The 8557-nt window shown below is 39.5% G+C and overlaps 1 pseudogene; it reads left to right on the top strand.

Moving 5' to 3' along the window:
- The first annotated feature begins 3449 nt into the window (after positions 1–3449).
- On the top strand, positions 3450–3919 carry LOC110215008 (large ribosomal subunit protein uL24 pseudogene; annotated as a pseudogene).
- Positions 3920–8557: the final 4638 nt, after the last annotated feature.

Here is an 8557-nt window from a genome sequence, read left to right as displayed (position 1 = left end):
GCTAGCTCAAATGCTACCTTTGACACCAGCTCTTTCCTAATCTCTCCACCTCCTAGTGCCTGTCCTCCTAAATCACCTTGTTGATTCATTTACCTATGTATCAAAAGGAATGGGATACAAAAACATTACTATGTGCCGAGTACTGTGCCTCTTATTGGGAACTTAGTCTATGGGGGTCTTTCCTCACCGTCTGTCCAAATACTTCCTATTTTTCCTTCTGGAAGCAAGCACAAGGATAGAGCAGGTGGGGAGACATGAGGAAAGAAATCCTCTATCACCTTCTAGACTCTGCAGTGGTGACACTGAAGCCCACAATTGGGAACCTATTCTTTTAAAAACTCATGTGTGTGTGTGTGTGTGTGTGTGTGTGTGTGTGTGTGTGTGTGTTGTGTCTGTGTGTCTGTGTGTCTGTGTGTCTGTGTGTCTGTGTTTGCTAACTTATGCTACAAGGAAACCATGGTTGTTTTTGGACAAGTTTATTAATATGGGGACTGACATTGGGGAATGGCTAAAATCCTTAAAGGGACAGAATTTTCTCAATATAAGCTAGGGATGGGGGTGAGAGTCAAGAGAGAAAGTGAGGTTGATACTTTCATAGTCTTTCAGAATAAATATGAACTCGAATTGTAACCTAGATACATAAAGTGAAAACAAGAGGAAGAAAAACCCAAGTGGATTGGGGTTGCCATCAGGTTGGCAGAAGCAGCAATCTTACTAGGTCTTGCTGATGTTAGCCTGAGATCTTTAAAGTCATAATAACAGCTAACATTTACATAGCACTTACTATGTGCCAGGGACGGGGCTAAACACTTCAAAATTGTTATCTCATATAATCCTCATAATAACCCTGGGAGGTAGGTGCTATTATTATCTGCATTTTACAGATGAGAAAAGAAGAAACGGAGGGTCACACAGTAAGCTTCTGAGGCCAAATTTGAACTCAGGTCTTCCTAACTCAAGTCCTGGTGCTCTATCCATTGCAACATCCTGTGAACTTAACATGTATCAATAAACATTTCAAGATATACAGGTTTGCAACCTGGGAACTTCTATATCATTCTCTACTGCTCATTCTCACTTCATATATCCTCTCTGTTGGCAAGTCTTGTCAGTCCACATTTGCAACATCTTTCATGTATCTCACCTTCTCTCTACCACACAGCCTCCGTCCTGATACAAGCCTTCATAACTGCCCATGTCTAACAATAAATATCTTATTCTATCCCTCTTGTCCTTCATTTCTCTGCCAAGAGCCAGCTCATTTGCAGACTTTTTAAGTCCTGAGTGGTTACTACTTTGATCAGAGTTTTGAGGTTTTTCAAATTTGTTTCTACTCACAATATTACAGTAGTCACTGAATAAATTGCAAGCATTCCATTCTACATCAAGTCTTCAACAAGTCTTCTCATATTTTTCTGAATCTGTCACGTTCATCATTTCCCATAGCACAATAAAATTCCATTACATTCACAGACCACAATCTGTTCAACTATCCTCCAACTGATGAGTACTTGTTTTATTTCCAGTTCTTGCTATGACAAAAAGTGTCACTATAAATATTCTTCTGGTATAGTTCCAAATTGTTTTCCAGAATGATTGAACCAATTCACAATTTCATCAACAGTCCTTTAGTGTCTGTCCTCACATTTGCTATTTTCATTTTTTGTCACTTTTACCAATCGAATTGTTATGAAGTAGAACCTCAGACTTCTTTTAATTTGCATTTCTTTTATCATTATTGAAGCAGCTAGGTGGCACAGTGGATAGGGTGCTGGGCCTGACATTAGGATCCTGAGTTAAAATCTGGCCTTAAACATTTACTAGCTGGGTGACCCTGAGCAAGTCACTTAACTCTGTCTCAGTTCCTTATCTGTAAAATGACCTGAATAAGGATATGGCAAACCACCCCAGTATTTTTTCAAGAAAACCCCAAATAGAATCATGAAGAGTCAGACACGACCGAAAAATGACTGAACAACATTCAAAGCTTTTTTTTAAAAACATGGTTGTTGAGAGCCTGAATTTCTTCACTTGAAAACTGCCTGTTCACTTTATTTGATGTCATCTCTTGGGGAATTATTTTCCAGCTCTAAATATATATGATTCCATAGTAGTTTATTCCATTTTTGGATGGCTCTTTAGTTAACAGTTAAATTAGCAAGCTTTTTCCTACACTAATCTGAAATTTGTCTCTATATACTTTCTACCTATTGGTCCTAATTCTTCCAAATGGGGCCAAGAAAAATAAATGCAAACTCCCTTCTATGCTGAGTCATTCAAAACGATAATTATGTGCCCTTTGCCATCTCTTCTCTAGGTTAAATGGCCCTAGGATGCCAGCTATGGGATCATGGTAGACAGGAGAAGAGAAATAAGACTACCAGGGTACTGTGGAACTCATTAGATAAATTATAATGTGGTAAATAAACCAAGAAGAGAATTCAAAATTGACTTATAAAGAAATGAAAATGAAACTCTTTATATCCTTTTAATCCTATTGTAGACATCCTTGAAAATTAAATCAAGGAAAATGATAAAAGCAAATATTTGATGAAAAACTCAAATATTGAGCTTCTTTAAAATCTCCGTGAGGGTAGTGCATTACCATCTTTCCAACTATGTCATACGACCTGATATTTAATGTTCCAAAGATCAACTGCACCTTTCCCAATAAAATGAGGGGAAGAGGGTCACTCCAACTCAAATATTGCATGAGTCTGGGAGTCTGTCACCCTAGGTGACATATGTTTGTCAAGAAGGAACAAGACAATAAATAACCTCATTGAGGGAAGAAAACTAATATTAAAAAATCTTAAAGAATCTGCCATACCTAAATTTTAACTTCTCATTTTTTCTTTGTTTTCATTATACACTATACTCATCATTAAGAAAGGAAACAGGCTTCCAGTTAGCTATATTTTTTCTTTCTCCTGAAAGAAACAACAAGATATTAAATAAAAGGGTATGATAAAACCATTGTAAATTTCATAACTATGCATTTTATTGTTTTGGGAAACTGAAAACTCAGTTCTTTTAAAGGCTTTCCCTTATAATTGTGTGTGCAAACTGATTCTGGGATGCTGTTATTCAGAAGTATTACTTTCAATCAAGTGGCTGTGTTCCAGGCAGAACAGGATTATTGTTAACGACAGAGAAGTGAAACAAAAGATATAGCTAGACCCTCCAGTTCTTTAAATTGACAGACAGTTCAGAACTCTCCCAGCAGTTGATTTTCTGCATTGTACATGTAGCCTTGGCCATACCAACTTCATTATGAACTCTATTTCATAGCTCCTGAAATTCACAGACTTTGTCAAAGACAACACAGCCAAATGAGGACATGTTTAAGTACAGTGAGATGCCGCATTGATGGCACCATTACACCATACTTTCACCTGGAGTGATATAATAGCAAGAGTATACCAGTTCTAAAAAGCAGGCCACTCTTCTCTTCCGCGGTGGCTCTGAGGTCAAAATGAAGTTCAATCCCTTTGTGACCTCTGATCAAAGCAAGAACCACAGGAGGCATTTCAATGCCCCTTCCCATATATGGAGGAAAATTATGTCTTCTCCTCTTTCTAAGGAGTTGAGACAGAAGTACAATGTCCGCTCCATGCCCATTCGAAAAGATGACGAAGTCCAGGTTGTTCAAGGACACTACAAAGGACAGCAAATTGGCAAGGTAGCTCAGGTTTAGAGAAAGAAATATGTGATCTACATTGGCGTGTGCAGTGGGAGAAAGCTAATGGTACAACTGTCTATGTGGGCATTCATCCCAGCAAGGTGGTTATCACAAGGCTAAAACTGGACAAAGATTTCAAAAAGATCCTTGAGCAAAAAGCCAAATCTCTCCAAGTAGGAAAGGAAAAGGGCAAATATAAGGAAGAAACTATTGAGAAAATGCAAGAGTAAAAAATTACATGGCTATAATTAAATTTTTAGAATGAAAAAATAAATTTTTAAAAAATTTAAAAAATAAAAATAAACAGCAGGCCAGTGTAGTATAATGAGAATAATATAAACTAGGTGCAGGGAAAAGAGTGATCAATGACTTTGGAGTCAGAGAAACTTAGTCTGGATTCTAACTCTCCCTCTCTTACTTCCTGTGAGGGCTTGGGTGAATTATTTAATATCTTTGGACTGGTCTAAGAATCAGCTGGGCAGCTAGTGGTTCAGTGGATAGAACACTTGCCTTGGAACTAGGAAGACTCATTTTTGTGAGTTCAAATCTGGCCTCAGTCACCTGCTAGTTGTGTGGCAAGTCACTTAACCCCATTTGCTTCAGTTTTCTCATCTGTAAAATGAACTGGAGAAGGACATGGCAAACCACTCCAGTATCTTTGCCAAGAACCCCAAAATGGGGTCATCAGAAAGAGTTGTGCACAACTGAAAACTACTCACCAACAAGAAGAGTCAGCTAGGTGATAGAGTGCTAGACCTGGAATCAGGAAGACCTGAGATCAAATCCAACCTTAGAGACTTAATAGCTACGTAACCACGGGCAGGTTGCTTCACTTCTCTCATCCTCACTTTCCTCACCTATCAAATGGCGATGATAATAGCATATTATCATAATGTGCTGTTCTCACAGGGTTATCTCATAGAGTTGTTCTGAGAATCAAACGATACGATTTGTGCAAAGTGCTTCACAAACCTTAAAGTGTTATGTTTCCTTATCCATTAAGTGAGGAGGTTAGTCTAGATAACCTCCAAGGAACCTCTCAGCTCTAGACCTATGATCCTATAATCTGGTATTAGAGCTGGAAGAGACTTCAGATATCATCCAATTGAGCCTGTTCTTTATTCATATGAGTAAGATGAAGGCTGAGTAGAGGTGATATTATTTGCCTAAAGTCATACAGCTAAATAGTGGCAGAAATAGGCATAGAATCCATGTCTTCCTGACTTTCAGTCTGCAGCTCTTTCCCCATTCCATTCACCTTTTCTCCCATTTTGAACTTTGTATAGCAATTTTTACTTCAATTTTTAAAAAACTAGCATATTGAGAAGGACAAGTACAACTTTCATTCTTCAAGCTTCCTTCTATGGGCCATGGCCACACTTTTGACTAGTAAAAAGAAAATTCTTTCAAGAGATAATGTATAACAATTCAGTGGAGAGAAAAAAATGGTATTGTGGCTAAAGAGACAGGCTCAAAGCCAGAAAAGACTAGGTTGAAGCCCCCCTCTGACATATACCAACTGTGTGACCCTGTGCTCTTACATCATCTCCAGCTCTAGAAAATTCTCTAGGTCTCTAAGTTGCAGAGAAGGTGCTGACCTGCACTGAGAAAAGGAGTTCCTTTTACCAATCAAATCACAGGTTGCTATCCCTATATTTTGATACTTCAGGCTCTATGATTTGGTAGTGTGGGCCCTCCCTCCACCAGTGCAGATTGCAGCTCTTCAATTTAGTATGTGGTCTTTGAGAGTTGCTGTGGCTGAAAAAGTCATCACCCTATGGAAAATCTGGCAATGAGCCACTCTGAACTTAGCAAGATTGCTCCTCTGACTATAAGCATAAAATTCCATCACTGTACTAATAGTCAAAGCCTTTCCAGCTTGGTAGGACCTGTCAGAACTTGCTGACCCTACCATTATCTCCACACCACAATAAAACACTAGAGTATAACTCTAGTGAGGGAATGGAGGAAATAAAAGAGTCATTCAATTAATTGAATGGACACCAGAAACATAAGTCAAGAGAGAGACAGAGAAACAGAGACAGAGACAGAGAGACAGAGAGAAAGAGGGACACACAGAGAGAGACAGAGAGACAGAGACAGAGAGAGACAGATACAGAGACAGAAAGGAGAAGAAGGAAGGAAGGGAAGGAAAGAAGGGAGAGAGGGAAGAAGGAAGGGAAGAAGGAATGGGGGAGAGAAGAAAGAATGAGGAAGGGAAGGAAGGAAAGCAGAAAGGAAGGAAGGAAAGAAAGTAAGAAGTAATGATGAAGAGAAGGGAAGGGAAGGGAAGGGAAGGGAAGGGAAGGGAAGGAAGGGAAGGGAAGAAGGAAGGGAAGGAAGGGAAGGAAGAAGGGAAGGGAAGGGAAGGGAAGGGAAGGGAAGGGAAGGGAAGGGAAGGGAAGGGAAGGGAAGGGAAGGAAAATGAGAAAGCTAGTAAGAAAGAATAAAAGAGTAAAAGAAAAAGTGAAAGAAAGAAGAGCAAAAACAAAAGTGAAAAAGAGAGAGAGGTGTCTTGTTAGCCAGACATATCAAACTCTTGACAGATAAACATTGCTTAACATGATTGTTGTGCATTACACCTAAGATCAGCATTTAACCCCTGTCAAAAAGCCAGCAGAGTTCTCCTTTACCTCAAAGTGCTTACTGCTACCCTGGCATGTGCATATTTTCCTGCTTCAGCATATACTTAAATCAGACACTAGGCTGTGGTGAGGGAGCTATTTTATCATTGTTTACCCGAGAAAAGCTGGGATACCCAAGCTGACAAGCCCTGGCATCTTTGGCTGGGTGTTCAGAAGGAGCAGCCCTCCCACTGATTCTCCTTTCTGGGATTCTTCTCAGCATGTAAAGGAAGGTAGCTTTGCCGAGCATTTAGCACCATTTGAAAAACTACAAAAGAAGGGCCAGGTGCAGGTCCTCAGGCAAAGCTAGAAACAAGGGGCCTCGAAGAAACAAAGACAGGTGTTTACCTCGTTCAGAAAGTACAGATGAAACCACCTATTGCTTGTCCACTGGGGGGTGAGGGGGGGAGCACAAGCTGAATTATGAAAGTGAAGACGATGGATGGAACTACAGGGTGCAGACTCCAGGAAATCAAATTGAAAATCAAAGTCTGGATTGTTGATAAGTGTACAAATAAAATGTGTACAACTTTTTAGTAACATTTTTGAAAGGAGATGGTTTGGCTTTGTAAACAGTCCCTTGGCTTGTCAAGAGAATCTGCTCTTACTCCAAAATATACTTTTCAAAATTCCAGATTTATTATGTTCTGTCTTGTCCCATAGTCTCTTATGCACGTGTTTATTCTCACCTACTAGATTGTAAACTGCTGTAAGGCAGCACCTTTGTCTTATAAATCTTTGTAGTCTGTCTTTTCCCAAAAAAGAAAAACCCCAGGAAAAAAAAACCTTCCCTCATATTGTCTAGCAAACAGAAAACACTTAAGTGTTGAATAGAGTTGAATCTCACCAAGAAGAAAAAAATTCACACCTCAAATTATAGTATAAATTCTGATGAACACATTAAAACCATCTTCCTTTAAAGATAGAAAAGTGGGTTTGTGTACTCAATTCATCTTGCTTAAGCCAGAATCACCTCAGAAATAATGAATTAAATCACAGCGTCTTAACGTAGGAAAGGGCGTCAGAGGCCAGCTAGTGCATCTGATGGAGACCATTCTTTGTCAGGCCTCCACCACAAGGCATTTAGGATCCCGGACTCTTAGCATTGGAAAGGGCCTCCGGGTAGGTGCACAGATGCACAACTGAGGCAGATGGAGGTTTAGTGACTTGCCCAGGGTCACGCAGGTAGTAACTGTCTGAGACAGGACTCAAACTCGGTTCTTTCTGACTTCAAATCCACTGCTGTCTCCATTGCTTCAGTGGCTATCTCACGGTGCCTAGCTTTGCCTCTCTCAGCCTCAGTTTCTTCACCTATAAAATGAGGAGTTTGAACTAGATGATCTCTAACGGCTCATTAACTCTAGCACTCTATAAATCCCACGTCAATAATTTAGTGGAACTGTGCCATCACCAATGTGGGTATCTTCTTTCCCAGACCAGAGGACCACCCATCCACGCCTTTTTTTCTCCTGAGTAATTCCTATCCTCATCTTTCCATAAGTCATCCACAGAAGATTTACTCGACGTGTTAGAGGCCTCCCTCTATGAATCTTAAGTGCCTGAAAATTAATATTGCTGCAAAAAAGCTAGAGTAATAGAAGACAGCAAATTATATATAATAATAGTGTTTCCACTCTAAAACATACCTTTCATGCAAGGATACTGGGTGCTTCAAATATCATATGGCAAAAACAGATTCCTGAAGATTGAAGAAAGGTTCTCTGTTTATTCATACCAATTCCATGTTAATATATAGTTTAGCGCTATATACCCTTTACTTACACCTGTACATGCATCTGTCAGCAGGCAGTTTTGCTCCCAGGTTAAGAACAAGGTTGGAAATATATTCTGTTGTTAGATTGGCCTTTTAAAAAAAGATTGAAAAACTGCTCCTTTTTTTCTTTTCAACATTTGTGTCAGTCTGCTTGCAAGGCTATGAAACCATGAACATTATGGTGGTTGGCAAGCAGTCAACTGAGCACACCAGTGGAGAAACAAAGGATAAGTTAACTACACAGTAACAGGGTAAGGACCCAACAGGCTTGCTTGATGAAAATATGCCCTCTGAGATGTCCAGGGTGGCTAAATTCATGTAAAATATATTAATTTCTTACTATTAAGGAATAAAGGATATCCTCAGTGCTGGTATTCATCACAGAGATGGGAAGATGGTGTAATTGATAGAGTCAACAAGGTAGGAATTCAAATCCAGCTTTAGTCACTTACTAGCTGTGTGACCCTAGACAAGTCA

The sequence above is a fragment of the Phascolarctos cinereus genome, unplaced genomic scaffold, assembly GCF_003287225.1.
Source record: "Phascolarctos cinereus isolate Bilbo 61053 unplaced genomic scaffold, phaCin_HiC Scaffold_726;HRSCAF=1367, whole genome shotgun sequence".
In the NCBI taxonomy this organism is placed as follows: domain Eukaryota; kingdom Metazoa; phylum Chordata; class Mammalia; order Diprotodontia; family Phascolarctidae; genus Phascolarctos; species Phascolarctos cinereus.
Note: the sequence above shows the minus strand (reverse complement) of the source record. Positions and strands in the feature narration are given on the sequence as shown.